A 17,886-nucleotide genomic window follows, 5' to 3' on the forward strand; every position below is an offset into this window, starting at 1 on the left:
CAATTGGGAAAAACTAAGCTTTTCCTCTATAGTCAGGAGCAAGACAGTGCTGTCCACTACTTACCACTGTTATTTAACATAGTACTTGAAGTTATAGCCACAGCAATCAGACAACAGAAAGAAATAAAAGGCATCCAAAATGGCAAGAAAGAAGTCAAACTTTTGCTATTTGTGGATGACATGATACTCTATATAGAAAACCTGAAAGACTCTACCAAGAAACAGCTAGAACTGATATACAAATTCAATAAAGTTACAGGATACAATATCAACATACAGAAATCTGTTGCATTTCTATACACTGATAATGAAAGAGCAGAAAGAGAAAGTGATTAATCCATCACATTTGCAATTGCACTGAAAACCATAAGATACATAGGAATAAACCTATAAACCTAAACAAAGAGGTAAAATACCTGTATTCTGAAAATTATTAAATACTGATGAAAAAAATTGAAGATGATACAAAGAAATTGAAAGATATTCCATGCTCATGGATTAGAAGAAAAAATATGTAAAAATATCTATACTACCCAAAACGATCTACACATTTAATGCAACCCCTATGAAAACCCCAATAATATGTTTAACAATCCTAAAATTTGTTTGGACCCACAAAAAAAAGCCAAAGCAAACTTGAAAAAGAAAAACAAAGCTGGATGCATCACCATTCTGAACTTGGAGATCTATTACAAAGCTGTAGTGATCAAAACACTAATGGCACAAAGATAGACACAGATCAATAGAACAGAATAGAAAACCTAGAAATGGACTCACAACTATATGGTCAATTAATTTTTGGCAAAGCAGGAAAGAATACCCATTGGAAAAAAAAAGACAGCCTTCAACAATTGGTGTTGGGAAAACTGGACAGCAACATGCAGAAGAATGAAACTAGACCCTTTCTTACACCATACACAAAAATAAAATAAAAATGGATGAAATGACAGACATAAAAGTGAGAACTGATTTTTATGGTTAAAAATCCTATAGGAGAATACAGGCAACAACCTCTTTCACCTTATCTGTAGTAACTTCTTACTAGAGACATCTCCTGAGGCATGGGAAACAAAAGCAAGAATGAACTATTATGACTTCATCAAGATAAAAAGCTTTCACACAGTGAAGAAAACAACAAAGCCAAAAGGCAGCTTAATGAATGAGAAAAGGTATTTGCAAATGGCATATCTGATAAAAGGTTAGTAACCAAAATCTATAAAGATCTTATCAAATTCAATACCTAAAAAACAAATAATCCAGTTAAGAAATGGGTAAAAGACATGAATAGACATTTTTCCAAAGAAGGCATACAAATGGCCCATATAAATATAAAAAGATGCTCAACATCACACATCATCAGAGAAATACAAATTAAAACTAATGAGATACAACCTCAAACCTTCAGAATGTCTCAAGCCAACAACACTAGGAACAAATGTTGACAAGTATGTGGAGCAAGGGGCAACCTTTTGAACTTTTGATGTAAATGCAAACTGGTATAGCCACTTTGGATAACAGTAAGGAGGTTCCTCAAAAAGTTAAAAATGGAACCACTCTACTATCCAGCCCTTGCACTACTAGGTATTCACCCAAAGACTACAAAAATACTAATTCAAAGGGAAACATGCACACCACTGTAGATAGCAGCATTATCAAAAAGAGCCAAACTATGGAAAGAGCCCAAATGTCCATCCACTGATGAATGGATAAAGAAGTGGTGTATATATATTCAATGGAATATTATTCGGTCATGAAAAAGAATGGAATTTCGCCATTTGCAACAACATGAATGGAGCTAGAGTTACTATGCTAAGAGAAATAAGTCACTCATCGAAAGACAAATACCATATGATTTCAGTCATATGTAGAATTTAAGAAACAAAACAAAGGAACATAAGTGAAGGGGGGAAAAGAGAGACAGGCAGGCAAACCATGAGAAATTGTTAACTATAGAGAACAAACAGGATTGATGGAGGGTCAGAAGAAGGAGGAGTATGGGCTAAATGGATGATGGGTATTAAGGAAGGGACTTGTGGTGATGAGCAGTATGTGTCATATATAAATCACTATATTCTACTCCTGAAACCATTATTACACTATATGTTTACTAACTAGAATTTAAATTAAAACTTGAAACAAAAAAAATAATAAAAAACACAAAGCATCAGGACTCATAAATAAAAGACCTGGTAAAAAATAAAATTAAATGATAATAAATAAACAATTGAAATCAGTGTCTTGAGATATTAGCACTTTAATGTTTATGCAATATTCAGAATAGACAAATGTGGAAACCATTAAATGTCAATTGATGAATGAATACGAAAGTAGTAAATACTTATAGTGGAGTATTATTCAACCTTAAAAAGAAGGAAATCCTGCAATCTGTGACAACATGGATGATCCTGTGAAACATTAATTTATTGAAATAAGCCAGATACAGGACACACATGATTCCATTTACATGAGGTGTTTTGAATAGGTAAACTTTTGGAAGCAGAGTAGAATTGTAGTTGCCAGAGGCTTGGGGGAGGGGAATCGGGGAGTTGCTAATCAGCAGATAAAAATTTTAGCTATGCAGATGACTAAGTTTGGAGATCTGCTGTACATTTTGTTATAAATAACAATACTATATTGTATACTTGGAAGTTTAAGAGGGTAAGTCACATATTATATGTTATTACCACAATAAAATATTTTTAAATATTATTGGATATGTAAAGAAAATATATCAGCCATTGTGTCTTTCTATGTAAAATGCTTCCTCTTACTGGCAGTACTTTAAGATATTTTTCTAAAAATTACTTCTAATATTTATATATGTGAGACAATTTAGTCTCTGGAAATATAAATATGATATGAAAAATTACAAAGCAAGTAAAACTCTGAATAACAATGAAACACTACACTGAAGAAAAAATACAGTTTTATTGTTAAATTTTACAGATATTTTATATTTGCTGTTATTATGGTAACATTAATGTCATTAAAGTCTATAAAATTTGCAGTCATGATTGCAATGTTGTTAAAGTTATTTTTTCACTGGAGAATTTATTTGAAATCTATTATGTGCCAAAACATTGTAGTAACTTTGTTTCACTGCCTAATCCTGATCTATTCAAAATATGCTGTCTCCACAATATAAAAAACGTATCCCCTATAAAATCCCTCTAGCCTGAGTTTAAACTTGATGACACACTAAAGATTGTAGAAAACATTCTAATCAATGGCGAGAATATTTATGCATGTAGAGATAATGTATGAGCACATGAGTCCTATTTAGGTGAAAGCCATTTCTTAACAATCTTTAAATTAATTCTAAATTATAGCTTTAAAAAAAAGAAGACCAAGTAGATATTCACTAGAATGACCAAATACAAGCAATTTTTATTTTTATAATGCCCTTAACAATTAAAATAACAATTGGATTTCTTTATACATTTTGATTTCAGCTTCTCAAGTGTAGATAGTATATTTTACAAGTCAATGATATTGATTATGACCAAGGTAATTATAACACATAAAGTAGAGAAAGCAAAAATGATGTTAGAATAAAGAATGATGTTCACTTGTAAATTACATAAACTAGTTATCATTAGATAAAACAATAGATTTTAAATAGTTTTCATGAGTGTTTTATTAGCCTAAAGATGTGCTTATAAAAGTAAATACATCTTTATAAGTGGAAACACCACCACCAAAATAAATATCTGTATATAAACTATATAATCTGTGAGAATCAAGCCATAGACCCATACCATAGCTTTAAATCATGATCTAATAAAATAAAAAAGATAAGCAAGTGATGAGTTATTATTGTCTGTATGTGAAAAACATTTCAAAATTTATGTTGACTACTCAGTTCATCAGCATTTTTTATTTGTGCATTTTCAACCTATTGGAAATATACGATAACTATATGATTCTGTTTATTTAATGGGAGTTAAAAATTATTTAGAACCTATAATTTACAAATTTAACTCTTAACAACTCTGCCTCATTTGATCTTGAAACTGTATTTTTATCTTGGTGTTATTCTTTTCTACATAGCATATTTTGAATGATATTTTCTGTCTATAATTATTAACATCATAAAATTCCTCTTCATTTACTGTAGTCCTACAACACTATTTATATTAACTTTTTGGATACCAAGTTTTTAATTTACTCCAAAACACCTCAAATAAATAATTTTAATTTATAGCTAATGATTTTTAAGTATATATTTGGTATAATTTTCTTTTAAAACCCAGGATGGAAATTATAATGTAAATGGTTTCTCTGATAATAGAGAAACTTTGAATTTTTTATTTTATGTGTATTACTATTACTATTATGTTTAAATGCAAGAAAGCTTGAAATCAAATAGAATATAAACAAAATTAATTGCAGAGGCCATCTAATTTGAAGTCATTCTGTTTTGGACTCTTTACAGGTAATACTGCTGTTGAGGTAGTAAAATAAAAATATCATTTAAAAATTGTGGGGTGATGGTTTACTGTTTGCATATCTTCAGTAGAATTTTTTCCTTATATTTTGCTATGATAATAATGCCTTATATTGACACTATATTTGGAGGTTTTTTAAAAAAATGTTTATTTCTGAGAATGAGAGAGAGGAGGAGAAAATGCCAGCAGAAGAGGGGCAGAGACAGAGGGGGACAGAGTTTCCAAAGGATCTCTGTAATGATAGCAAAGAGCCTGATGCAGGGCTTGAACTCAGGAACTGTGAGTGAGATCATGACCTGAGCCAAGGTCGTGCACTTAATCTACTGAACCACCGCTGCCCCAATATTTTGTTTTTTATAAGTCACTTATAATTTATTTTTTAATGTTTATTTATTTTGGGGAGAGAGAGAGAGAGAGAGAATGAGTGGAGGAGGGGCAGAGAGAGAGAGGGAGACAGAAGATCTGAAGAAGGCTCCTAGCTATCAGTGCAGGGCCCAGTGCTGGACTCGACCTCATGATCCGTGAGATCATGACCTGAGCCCAAGTTGGAGGATTAACTGACTGAGCCACCCAGGTGCCCCTAAAGTGCTTCTTTTAATCCTCACAGTAACCCATTTTTACAGTAACTCTGTAATTACAAAGGAAGAAACATGTTATAAATGAATACATGACTGGCACCTAGGTGCCTGGGCACCAAAGTGGCTCAGTTGATTGAGTGCCAGGCTCTTGATAGCTCAGGTTTTGATCTCAGAGTCTTGAGTTCAAGATCTGATTTGGGCTAAGGGCAGAGAAACCCTCAAGTCCTTTGCACTATATCTGCCATTTTAGTTTATATAAAACACTGCCATGTTAATTGTTATAATTACAGTTACTAAATGTATAGTGTATTCCTTCATATCACATATGCTTTTCATCTATCTTGCTGAATCTCTGAAGATTCCATTGAAGGTTTTTTTGTTTCCTGTTGCACCTTCACTTAGGTTACTATATGTATATAATTTAAAAATACTTGACAGATCAACTTATAAATTAATCCTTTTTTTGACAAATTTTTGGAATGATACATGATATTTTTTCTCCAAGTCATTAATGTATTTGTTTGTTTGTTTTTTGTTGTTGTTGTTTTTTGGATTTTTTATTGTTTTGGTTTTTAGTTTTTATTTAAGTTCCAGTTAGTTAACATACAGTGTAATATTAGTGTCAGGTATACAATAGAGTGATTCAACACTTACATCACCCAGTGTTCATCATAAGTGCACTCCTTTATTCCCATCACCTACTTAATTCACCCCTGTACCATCCTCCCTCTGATAACCATCAGTTTGTTCTCTATTTTTTTAATTTAAATTTTAATTAGTTAATGCACAGGGAATTTATTGATTTAAGAAGTAGAGTTCAGTGATTCATCACTTACACCCAGTGCTAATCACATCAAATGCTGATCTTAATACCCATCACTCATCTAGCCCACCTCTCAACCACTTCCTTCCATCAACCCTCAGTTTGTTCTCTATCCATAAGTCTCTTGTGGTTTGTTTTCCTTTCTTCTCTTCCCCCCTCCTTCCCATGTGTTCATCTGTTTTGTTTCTTAAATTCCATGTATGAGTGAAATCATGTGAAATCTGTCTTTCTCTGATTCACTTATTTTGCTTACTGTACTACATTCTAGCTCCATCCACATCATCACACATAGCAAGATTTCATTCTTTTTGATGACTGAATAATATTTCATTGTATGTATACATATATATACACATACATATACATATATACATACATACACAAATATGTACATGCATACATGTATACCACCTCTTCTTTATCCATTAATCAGTCAATGGACATTTGTATTCTCTCCATAGTTTGGCTATTGTTGATAATGCTGCTATAAACATTAAACAGTAGGATGCATGTACCCCTTTGAATCTGTATTTTTGTATCTTTGGGTACATACCTAATAGTGCAATTGGTAGAGTGTAGGGTAGTTCTATTTTTAGTTTTTTGAGGAACCTCCATACTACTCTCCAGAGTGGCTGCACCAATTTATAGTTCTATCAGCAGTACAAGAGGGCTCCCCTTTCTTCACATTCTTGCCAACACCTGTCATTTCTTGTGTTGTTAATTTTAGCCATTCTGACAGGTATGAGGTGTGAGCCCTGATGTGGGGTTCAAACTATGAAATGCAAGATCATGACCTGAGCCAAAATGAGGAGTGGGACACAACCAACTTAGCTACCCAGGAATCCCTGTGGTTTTGATTTGTATTTCCCTGATGATGACTGATGTTGAGCATATTTTAATGTGTTTGTTAGCCATCTGAATTTCTTCTTTGGGAAAGTGTCTCTTCACATGTTCTGTCCATTTTTAAATAGTCATTTTTGGGGGGAGGAGGGTTGAGTTTGATAAGTTCTAATAGATTTTGGATACTAACCCTTTATCATATATGTCATTTGCAAATATCTTTTGGTTTTGTTGATTATTTCCTTAAATCTGCAGAAGCTTTTTACTTTGATGAAATCCCAATAGTTCATGTGCTTTCATTTCCCTTGCCTTTGGTGATATGTCTAGTAAGAAGTTGCTCCACCCAAGGTCAAAGAAGTGTTCTCCTCTAGGATTTTCATGGTTTCCTGTCTCACATTTAGGTCTTTCATCTCATTTGAATTTGTGTGTATGGTTTTAGAAAATTGTTCAGTTTCATTCTTCTGCATGTCAACTTCTAGTTTTCTCCACATCATTTGTTGAAGAGACTGTTATATTTTTTCCATTGGATATTCTTTCCTGCTTTGTCAAAGATGAGTTGACCATATAGTTGTGGGTCCACTTCTGGGTTTTCTATTTTGTTCTATTGATCTATGTGTCTGTTTTTGTACTAGTACCATACTGTCTTGATGACTACAGCTCGTAATATAACTTGAAATATGGAATTGTGATGCCTCCAGTTTTGTTTTTCTTTCTCAGGATTGCTTTGGCTATTCAGGGTCTTTCTGGTTCCATACAAATTTTAGGGTTGCTTGAACTAGCTTTGAAAGAATGCTGGTGGTATTTAGATAAGGATTATATTAAATGTGTACATTGCTTTGGGTAGTATCAACATCTTAACAATGTTTGTTCTTCCAATCCATGAGCACGGAATGCTTTTCTGTTTCTTTGTGTCCACTTCAATTTTTTTCATAAGTCTTCTATAGTTTTCAGAGTAAACATCATTTACTACTTTAGTTAGGTGTATTTTTAGTTATCTTATTGTTTTTGGTACAATTCTAAATGAGATTGATTTCTTGATTTTTTTTTCTGCTGCTTTGGTATTTCTGCATATTGATTTTATATCCTGCAACTTTGCTTAATTCATGTATTAGTTCTAGAAATTTTTTGGTGGAGCCTTATGTATCTTCTACATAAAGTATCATGTCATCTGCCAATAGTGACATCACTAATATATTTTAAACTTGCAACTACATTTTCTAAAGATTAAAAATTAAAAATGGCCTTTTAAATTCTTAATTGTGGTAAACATATGACAAATATTTTTTTGCTATGTAACAAGAATAAAATAAGAAAATCTCCATTATATGTGTTTGTACATTCATTTACAATGCTGAGTGACTCTTTATCATGCCATAGATAACTTAATTCTTTCTTTACTAGCTGGAGTCAGGACATGGTATGGAAAAGTTACCCAAAACCTTATAAATAAACTAGTTAGTATCAACATCTACATGCTGTCAGTATTTTAGAAATAAATACAATAAATTGTGTGTTTTTTTCAAAATAAGTTGTTTTTAAATGAGAACCTGAAAACATTTCGGAATAGCCACATATATATAGTAAAGCTGTCTTAGGGAACTAAGACAAGAATTAATGTAAAGAAAAAAATGTATAGGGGCACCTGGGTGGCTCAGGTGGTTAAGCGTCTGACTTCGGCTCAGGTCATGGTCTCAACGGTGCTGACAGCCAGCTCAGAGCCTGGAGCCTGCTTCAGATTCTGTGTCTCCCACTCACTCTGCCCCTCCCCTGCTCGTACTCTGTTTCTCTCTCTCTCAAAAACAAATAAACATTAAAAAAAAATAATAAATTCAGAAATAGTAATCCAAAGAACCAGTGCTTTCTAATATTAATCTAACTTGGGAAGGGTAAAAAAAGGAAGCATCTGCTATATTCAAACTCTGTATTACTGCAAGAGTCTGCTCAGTTCTGTGGGGAAAATAGTTCACTAGATTTAATCAGGGCTTGTTTGAAATACTTTTCAATATCATCCTTCTTCCATGTATCTTGAAATATTCTGTTTATTAATTAGATCCCAAGTGCCCTAATCCATAAAAATACTTCCACATATAGATAAAATAATTCTGGACACTGGAAGTGTACACATTTTATTATAAGTTAATAAATATGAATTTTGTTTTAATGAATAGCTACTATTTAATGATTGCCACAGGCCAAACCCCATACTATGTTTAAGCATCACCTTATTAGATCATCAAAACAAATCTATGAGGCCCAATTACTGAAATGAAAAATGAGCCTGAGAGAAGTTTAGAAATTTACTTATGGTGATACAGCTCTTATGTATCTAAGAGACAGAGGCTATTTGATCTTTATTATATTAGGTTATTATAAGAAACCATGCAATGAGGCTCATTTCATACTTATTTGAAGTAAAATATTGAGAGCATCTTTACAAATTGTAAAATATCATCTTTTAGGTGTTGTTAGGAAATTTTTCCTGCTTCAGCCACACAGATGCTCTCTCTTAAATAAATCAAGTGATTTGCTTTTCATCCATTGGACTTTGAATCATTAATCTTATTGTATTTCAGAGCCATGTTTGTGAGATACATTTTTGTTAGTAAGTTTGAACTTGTCGTTTTGGGTGAATGTGCTTGAAAACATTATATTATTCACTTTCTATAGTTGTTGGTCCAAATATTTATGAATTATTGCCTTTCTAACAAATTCTTTTTTACTGTATTAGGAGACATTCGGTCTACAGTGGAATCAATTCAGTATGTCACCTAAATTAAGTCAGGGTTAAAGTATAGCTGCCCAGCAATGCAGTTCAGACATGTCATTTAGGTCAGCTTGACCTATCATAAATTCTAACATCTAAGTCTTGTAACTAATTAGGAAGGATACTTGTGATACTGACATGCTGCAGGCATTTCTATGTCTTTCTCTTCTACATGGCTTACTCTCTGTTGTTGAAATAAAGTATAATAAATAAATCCAAAACCCAAATATACTAATGGCCATCTCTGAATGAGGAGGTAATGGGTTAAATCATATTCCTGCAAATTTTGTCCACCTGAGACCTCAAAACATAACCTTATTTGGAAATAGGGCTTTTGCAGATGTGCTTAAGTTAAGATGAGGACATACTGGATTCAGGTGGACCCTGAACTCAATGGCCGATATCCTCATAAGAGTGGAAATGTAACTAACATAAAATTATCCATATTACATTCTAGTTATAGGGTGGTGTAGTAGGGAAGCCAAATCATAGGTAGAAAGTGTTTAATGAATGTAAGCTGAGAACATGGGTACTACAGAGATTAATAAAATACTTGATTGAATGAAAGTATGATGGGCAGCCACATCCACATTTATTCTACGAAAAGAAGAGCCTTGTGATTTACAATAGAATGTTGGAAGACTTTTTTTTAAGTTTTCTTTCTATGAATGATTCTAGAACAGGGAACAGCAACTTTTGCACTTTTATCTCTGTGATTCTTTTGTTCATTGCTTGTGTATCTAACCAAATCTACATTTAAGTAACATATTCTTTTATGAAATGTTAATACACTTAGCATGTAAAATATCATTCTTAGAGATCCAGAAATATTTTAACCTTTAGATTTTCATGCTGGTCCATTATATTGTTTCTAACATTTAATGCAATAGGGAAAATTATTCTCCTCATTCATTTTTTAAGTTTTGACGATCCTTTGTAATATTCTCAAAAGACTTGCTTTATACACACCTTACAGAAATGTATATGATAATTGAAATTAGAGAATAAAAAATTAGGTAGCCTTAATTCCTGAATAAAATTAGCTCCATGATCTCTATGATTTTAAAATAACAATTGCAATCATGATAATAGTCTTGCTTCTATTTTGTTCAAAGATCCAAAAATGATTTCCTGTTTACTTTTCCTTTTCAACTAGTCTAATGAGCAGTTCAGGCACATTGCTCACTAATGGTATGGAACCTTTAAAGCTAGCCACTTTTCACTTTTGGAAATTTGCTATAATAATAAATAATAGCAAATTTGGACTAGTGCTACTTCCTACACACACATTCAGAGAAAAGGAAAAAACTTTGAGTAAGGAAAATGATGACCTATTACTAACAAACAGTGATGTGCAGCTTTTATTTCTGCCACCAGAGAAGACTGCAACTTCCTGCTAAATGGCTTTGTGTTCAATACTCATTTGCTGGGGTGAGCTTTGCTATAATTAGAGCTATCACTAAATCATTATCACATTAGACCACTTTCTAGTGCCCTATCCAAACCCTGTAGGGCAATTCCACCTCTCTTTTACTGTTGGAGAGCCACCATAATTCCTTGCAAGTTTGTACTGCTCAGTCTCCTACTTGAAAGCACTCTAAAATGTGCTCTCTGATAGAAGGAAAATTGGATACTTGAATGAGGGATGCTTCCTGATCAGGAAAGAGAACAAGAAAAACCTTCAAAGGAACTTGAAGCAGCTTGAGCAGTCTCTCATTATTCAGTTAGGAGAGCATGTATGAGGAAATAAGGAAGAAGGGAAGGTTGGTTTTAAGTAATTTGGGGAAGAAAGTGTAAGTAAAAGATTTGAGTGTTTTTGAGTGGGAAAAGTACAGTACCTGCTGATTGAAAGGCTAAAAAAAAAATAGAAAGAATTAGCTACCTGGGCAAAGTTTTGTCTCCAGCAGTAAAAAAGAAAAGCAAACTATAGTACTAGATGGCTCGTTTACTTTTGTAGCACCTCCCTCATTTACTACATATTTCCACAGTTACAAAGTTCTCCTCTTATTTCATTCTGGCCTACCTCATTTAAACCTTTATCCCCAAACTTCTATCTTAAAATTGACTCCCCTCTTCACAGCATCAGAAATCAGAATACAGTTACCAAAGTAACTCAAGTAAGGGGCTCAGGTTCCATAATTTTAAAAATAATATGAGGTATGTAAAGTGGCATAATATTGTATAAATAAGATTGTATGTGAATGGAAAAAAAAAGATATCTTGAAACCCAGTACCACCGTTGAATAGCTCCTGTGATTCTCGGTTTTCTTATATGTAAACTAAAGATAATAATATTAGCCCTTTCTGTTTCATATAATTATATCTATTAATATCTATAACATTTCTAAAAGGTTATAAAACATAGAGATATTGATTAACATAGATCTGTTTTATGTACAATACATTTTCGTTACACATTTTCAGCATATTTTCACCTTTATAATGTAGAGTTCACCTCTGTGTTAAGTCCTGCTGACATTTTCAGTACTTCACCATAGGAAACAGCGGCAGCCTTGCTGAATGGTCGCTATCCTTTGTGTACAGATGTTGACTCATCTGGAGTGAATGCAGTATAAGAAGAGAATTGGGATTTTAATTTACTAAGCAGGGAGGCAAATTATGTAATTAGCTGATAAGCAGTTAAGCAGAAAGGTAACAGAAGTAATCTTGTAGGGAATCACATAAGACTTATACATATTTCTGTGACATAATTTCTGAAGTTAAGAAATCTGTTCTGTGTACAGACTTACTGAATTAAATTTCATGAAAAATGAAGAACAGTAGAACCTAAAATTTTCCATTGATTTTTGAGATTTTATCTTTGCTTTTTAGAATCCATGTTTTTTTTCTTTAACAGTTCATCTTCTTTCTATGTGGCCATTTTTTGGAGGAAAAGCTAGAAATTTCTTTCATAAAACACTTATTATAAAAAAAATAAAAACATATCTTCATAGGACAGAATTTGCAGGCAGAAGAAAGATCATTTTATGAGAGTTTACAATAAATTAAGTGGAAGCTAGCATAAGTTATGGGGTATCATCTCTTGAAGAATGTGGCCCTAGTCTCGGTTGTAGGTAACATGGCCCATGTGTAGGAAAGCATTGTAGGTAATATGGCCGTGTGTAGGTTTGAATTATTATCTTTAGTATTTGTATAGGCCAGAGTGTTTAGGGTTAATATTCAGGGAGATCTAGAAAATTATCGTTCCAGTAAGATTACATACAGTGAAATACTGTTGCAAATTCATGCTGTATTCTCTTTTAAAAATCAAGGGCTTACTTTTATGTCCAGCATTTTAATATTATGACTACCTTTGAATTATTTTTTATTATACTTAAAAAATCCAGGATGGGCCTTCATGTTTCGTTTTAAATGAAGCTTGGTGTTGTTCGTTTTTAAACATCATCATCAGCTTGAAATGCACCATCATTAATGAATGTTCTAGAGTAGTAAGTAGATATTGAACAGAACTTGTAACTAAGAACTCACATCAGTGGTTCCTGGAGAATCACTGAAGACTCTTCAAAGACTTTGAGGAAAACACCTGCACTCATTCTGATGTTATTTTTATTTAGTCCTCCCTTACTCCCAGAGATCAGAAAATGATGAGAAATACAATTGCTTTGGATCTCAGTGTCACAGAATTCTGACCCTGAAGAGTAAGGGCTCAAGCTTTATTTAGGACAATTGATATTGTGACATTCCGTTAGTGTGCAAAACTCATGATGGCGATTAATTTTGATTTTATACAGCAGATGTTTGCTCAGTGCCAAATAAACCTGTTCAATTTACCCCATGTCTTAATGTACCCTATCTATTATTTACATGTGAGCACATGCACCACTGAGAAAAGGAATAGCAAGGGCATGGCAGGGGTATATCAAGACATCTGGTGAGGTGATTGCTTACAAAATCAAAATTCTTGGCTGCAACTCAAGTTTGAAAATAATTTAGAAACAAGACCTTCTCTGTGTCTTCCTCTGTCTTCATTGCCTTGCATTTAAGACTTTATACTTTAAGGTCTCTGGTTGTCAGGGCAGGTATAGTATATTTTTTGATCAAACACATTAGGAGAATGTGGGACAATAAACTTAATTTTTATTTTGTTGCTCTAAATATTATCATTGTGATAAACATGCATAACTCACCAAATACTTGGTAGCATTTATATATAAAGTAAATTCTTCATAAATTTGAGAATACATTTGGTTTTTAAGTACTTAGTGCAAATAGTTTTGTGGATTCTCTTCTATGTGAGTGGTAATTATAATATGGGTGTAACCTAGTTCAATTGAACAATGGAATCTAGAGCTTACACATCAGAAACCATAGATGAGTAGGTGGAAATATCAGAGAGATGATTTTTTTTAAAACAATAAAATCCTTAAGGGAATTATAAAAGGAAGGGTAATAAAAATGTAATATGCTGACCTTAATTATTTCTAATTTCTTTCTCCCAGATGCTAGCTATTTCTTCCACCTGGTATAACGGCCTCAGAATTCCTTCAAGTTCAGGCCAAAATGACTTTTTTTTTTACCCTAGTCAAAACAGAAGCACAAACAGAAAAAAAAAAAAAGACCTATTAAGCATTTTTGTTTCTTTAAAAATTAACTTATAATAACATTTATGGAGCCTACTATGTAGAGAATCTTATGCTCAGTATCCAAACGGGTACAAAGACACTGGCCTTATCTCTTAGAGGATATGGGGCAAACATGGGAGAACTCAAGTATGATACAGACAATGCTATATGCAAAACAGAAGTTGTCATCATCAAGAAAAGAGCTGTTCTTTTGATACTAGACAACAGAGATTTGAAGAAAAGGAATATGCAACATTTAAATTTGGGTGGGAGAAAACAATGAATAGGACTTAAATATCGAGTACTGCTTGGAGAAAGCAAATCCTAATTTAATGGACATGCCACTGTATTAAACTCACTCTGGATACATACTAGGCATTGGGTTATTCAGAAAATGCTAAGTGCATCAGCTAAAGATAGGTGGAACAGAAACAAAGAAAAACAAAACAATACAAAACTATAGGGCTATCTAAATTGGTTAAAAAATTTGTCCAAGATTAATTCTGTCATCAGAATAGAATGCTCATTTAATTTAATCTTCCTTTTAGAATATTGCTGCTTTGAATTATGATTTACCAAAGTAGTCAATCTGGATAGCAAAATTTAGAAGAAAATTGTACATTTTTCATTAAGTTGTTGATAGTCACTATATTCTCTAGATGCTTACTTTTCTCACAAAGCATTAAATCCTACAAGAGGTTTTTAGGAAAACTTTACCTATATATCTTAAATCTCTAATGTAAAACACATAGACATATAGCTTTAATTTATGGGATTAAAACTGCTTTGTTATTAAGAGAGTTGAGAATGTACCCTAACTTTTCTATTTGTTTTGAGTCAACCAGAAACCTTTAATTCAATCAGAAGATGTGAATATTACATCATCTCTGAACAAAGTTTTATTAGCTTATCCAGAATGGGAATGCAATGCAATATGTCTTAATTTAGATTTGCCTTTCTACAACATGACAATCCTTTAATATATGGTATTTTGAATATTACAAGTTATAAATTAATATTTGGTTTGTGGGGCATTATGATTATTCACTTCACTGAAAATTTATCATGCAAGCAGTTTTGAGCTTTTATTACTAATCTAACAAAGGCCAATTTTGACTGTGATGTACAGATTTGTAATACTTGTTTCACTGTGATATAGATTTAAAAACCCTTGTTTATTTTATTATTATTTTTATTTTTCATTTTACCAAAGTGCCTAGCAAATGGCAGTTTTGAATCTAGCAGAAGTGAACAGTTTAGCATTGCTGAGGCATTTCATATTCTGTGCTGTGATTTTTTTTTTTATCTTCCACAAAGGTAAGAGCTTCAGTGCATATTTAGTCTGGCAGGAGTGACTACAGAAAGGTACTCCTAGTAAAATTGATGAAGACCTGTATTATCAGTGGTATTTCCATTGAAATTCAGAGCATGGACAGGAGCACCCAGATACACATCTTTCTTTATATAGCAACTGTCATCCTATTATTTTTCAAAATCTGGTTTTGCTACTTCTCTCTTATTCTTCATAAAAATAATGATCAAAAATTGTTTCATTATTTGCTGTGCTGTTTAATTCAAAATTTTAGATTTTGCATCATGAATATTTAAATAGTTTATTTGAAAAATGACTCTATTGAAAACTGTTGGTTTCTGATTCTACATGTGAAGAGCTTGGAAGTTGTCATTCCAACAAGAAAAAAAAAAAAAAAACTGAGCAGACTGAAAAATCAACAACTTTTTAGGATCTATAGAGAGACAAGGATTCAAGGACAACCATGGCCCCTGCCATTGCAGAGAAAGTCATACAAATACAGGGAATTGTGGCTTACCAGAATGATGACCCACTAGCAGAAATCTCTGTGGAAAGCAGTGGCAGGTGAGTTAGGAAACTATAATTGATGAATTACTTGAAGGTCAATGTGGACAACTCTGAAATTTAAAAACACCAGTCTCAGAGGGGCCCCAAAATTTTTATGAGATTTACCTCTAAGAGTTCTACTATATATATATTATATACATATACACTCTTCTTGCAGTATATATCTGAGAAAAACCCTTTGATGCCCTGGCAGATGAAAGGGAAAAGGACCATTTTGAAATAGTCCAGAGTACCCTGTTCTTAACAAGGCCTGACCTTAGGGAAAACTAATTATCCAGAGCCTGTCCTGCTGAGGTATTATCTCAAGTAAGGGGAAATTAGAAATTGAGAAATTTTTGTAAAGTTCACAGTCCACAGGCATAAGCTCCCTAAAAGACTAAGACCTAATCCTAAGATCATAAGATGCTTCTCCTCCTGCAACATCTTATCACATTAGTAAAAGGCTATTTACAGCACTTTTTTTAAAACCTGGTATATCGTGTCCAGCTATGAAGAAAAAAATTACAAGACATACCAAAATGCAGAAACACAATTTTAGGAAACAGAACAAGCATCAGAAGCAGACGTGGCAAGGATATTTGTCAGACCAGAAATTTAAAACAACTATTAATATGCTAAGTGCTCTAATGGATAAAGTTAGACAGCTTGCAAGAGCAGATGGGCAGTGTAAGCAGAGAATAAAAATTTTAAGAAAGAACCAGAAAGAAATGCTGAGCTAAAAATCTCTGCAACAGAAATGAAGACTGCCTTTGATAAGTTCATTAGTAGATTGGACACAACTAAGGAAACAATATCTGAGCTTGAGGATATCTCATTAGAAATCTCCAAAACTAAAAAGCAAATAGAGCAAATAGTGAAGGGAAAAAAAATAGAACAGGATATCCAAAGACGGTGGGAAAGCTACAAAAGATATTACATGTGGAATAGGAGTATCAGAAGGTAAATGACAAAAAAGACAAGATAAATATATATATTTTTTGGAGTAATGACTGTGAAATTCACTAAATTAATCTTAGAAACAAACCACAGATCCAGGAAGCTCAGAGAATACCAAGAGAGATAAACACCTAAAAAACCAAACCTAGGCATATCATTTTCAAATAAAAAAATCAAAGAAGGAGAAAAAAAATCCTGAAAAAAGCCAGAGGGGGGGGAAAAACACCATACTTAAAGAGAAACAAACATAAAAGTTGCATTTTACTTCCCCTCAGAAACCATGCAAACAAGAAATTAGTAGTGTGTGTATTTGAAGTTTTGATAGAAAAGCAAATAAACCTAGAATTCTGTATTCTTGAAAAATTTTCAGCAAGAATGAAGGGGGTGTAAATACTTTTCAGACAAATATAAATCAAAGAAATTTTCGCCAGTAGACATGCCTTGTAAGAAATATTAAATAAAGTCTTTTAGAGAGAAGGAAAATAATATAGGAAAAATCTCAGGTCTGCATAAAATAACAAAAAGCTTTAAGGAAGGAATAAATGAAAATAGAATAAAATTTTTATTTTTTGTATGTATATGACACATACATAAGCATATATAATCAAATAAAATTGTTGCTATTATTACATGCTTATCTATGCTTATATGTAAGTGAAATGAATGAAGCAATGATACAAGGATAGAAGTTGAGAATATTTTGTTATTGTAATGTAGTGATACCACCATTGAAGTGATATAATGTTATTTGAATGTGGACTTGTATTATTTGAAAATTTATATTGCAAACTCTAAGGCAGCTGCTACACAAAGTAGCATAAATAAAGTAACTAATATGTGAAAAAATGAGTGACAGTTATACAAAATGCTTACTTAAAACCTCACAAGGCAAAAAAAAGTAGAATGCAAAAATAAAAACAAAGAAGCAACAAATAGAAAATAATAATAAATATGATAGAGAGTAATACAAATATATCAATAATTGCTTTGAATGTCAATGATCTAAATGCATAAATTAAAAGACAAAAATAGAGT

At 32.5% G+C, this 17,886-nt stretch overlaps 1 long non-coding RNA gene across 1 annotated transcript; it reads right to left on the reverse strand.

Annotated features, from left to right (window-relative positions):
* Positions 1-11,894: 11,894 nt before the first annotated feature.
* Positions 11,895-15,949, reverse strand: LOC120223931. Its single transcript, XR_005526410.1, has 3 exons — positions 15,866-15,949; positions 13,885-13,992; positions 11,895-12,009 (listed from the first exon to the last, which is right to left on the reverse strand). It is a non-coding gene; the product is annotated as an uncharacterized LOC120223931 (long non-coding RNA).
* Positions 15,950-17,886: the final 1,937 nt, after the last annotated feature.

This window comes from Hyaena hyaena, unplaced genomic scaffold (genome assembly GCF_003009895.1).
Source record: "Hyaena hyaena isolate Hyena2069 unplaced genomic scaffold, ASM300989v1 scaffold_1069, whole genome shotgun sequence".
Classification (NCBI taxonomy): Eukaryota; Metazoa; Chordata; class Mammalia; order Carnivora; family Hyaenidae; genus Hyaena; species Hyaena hyaena.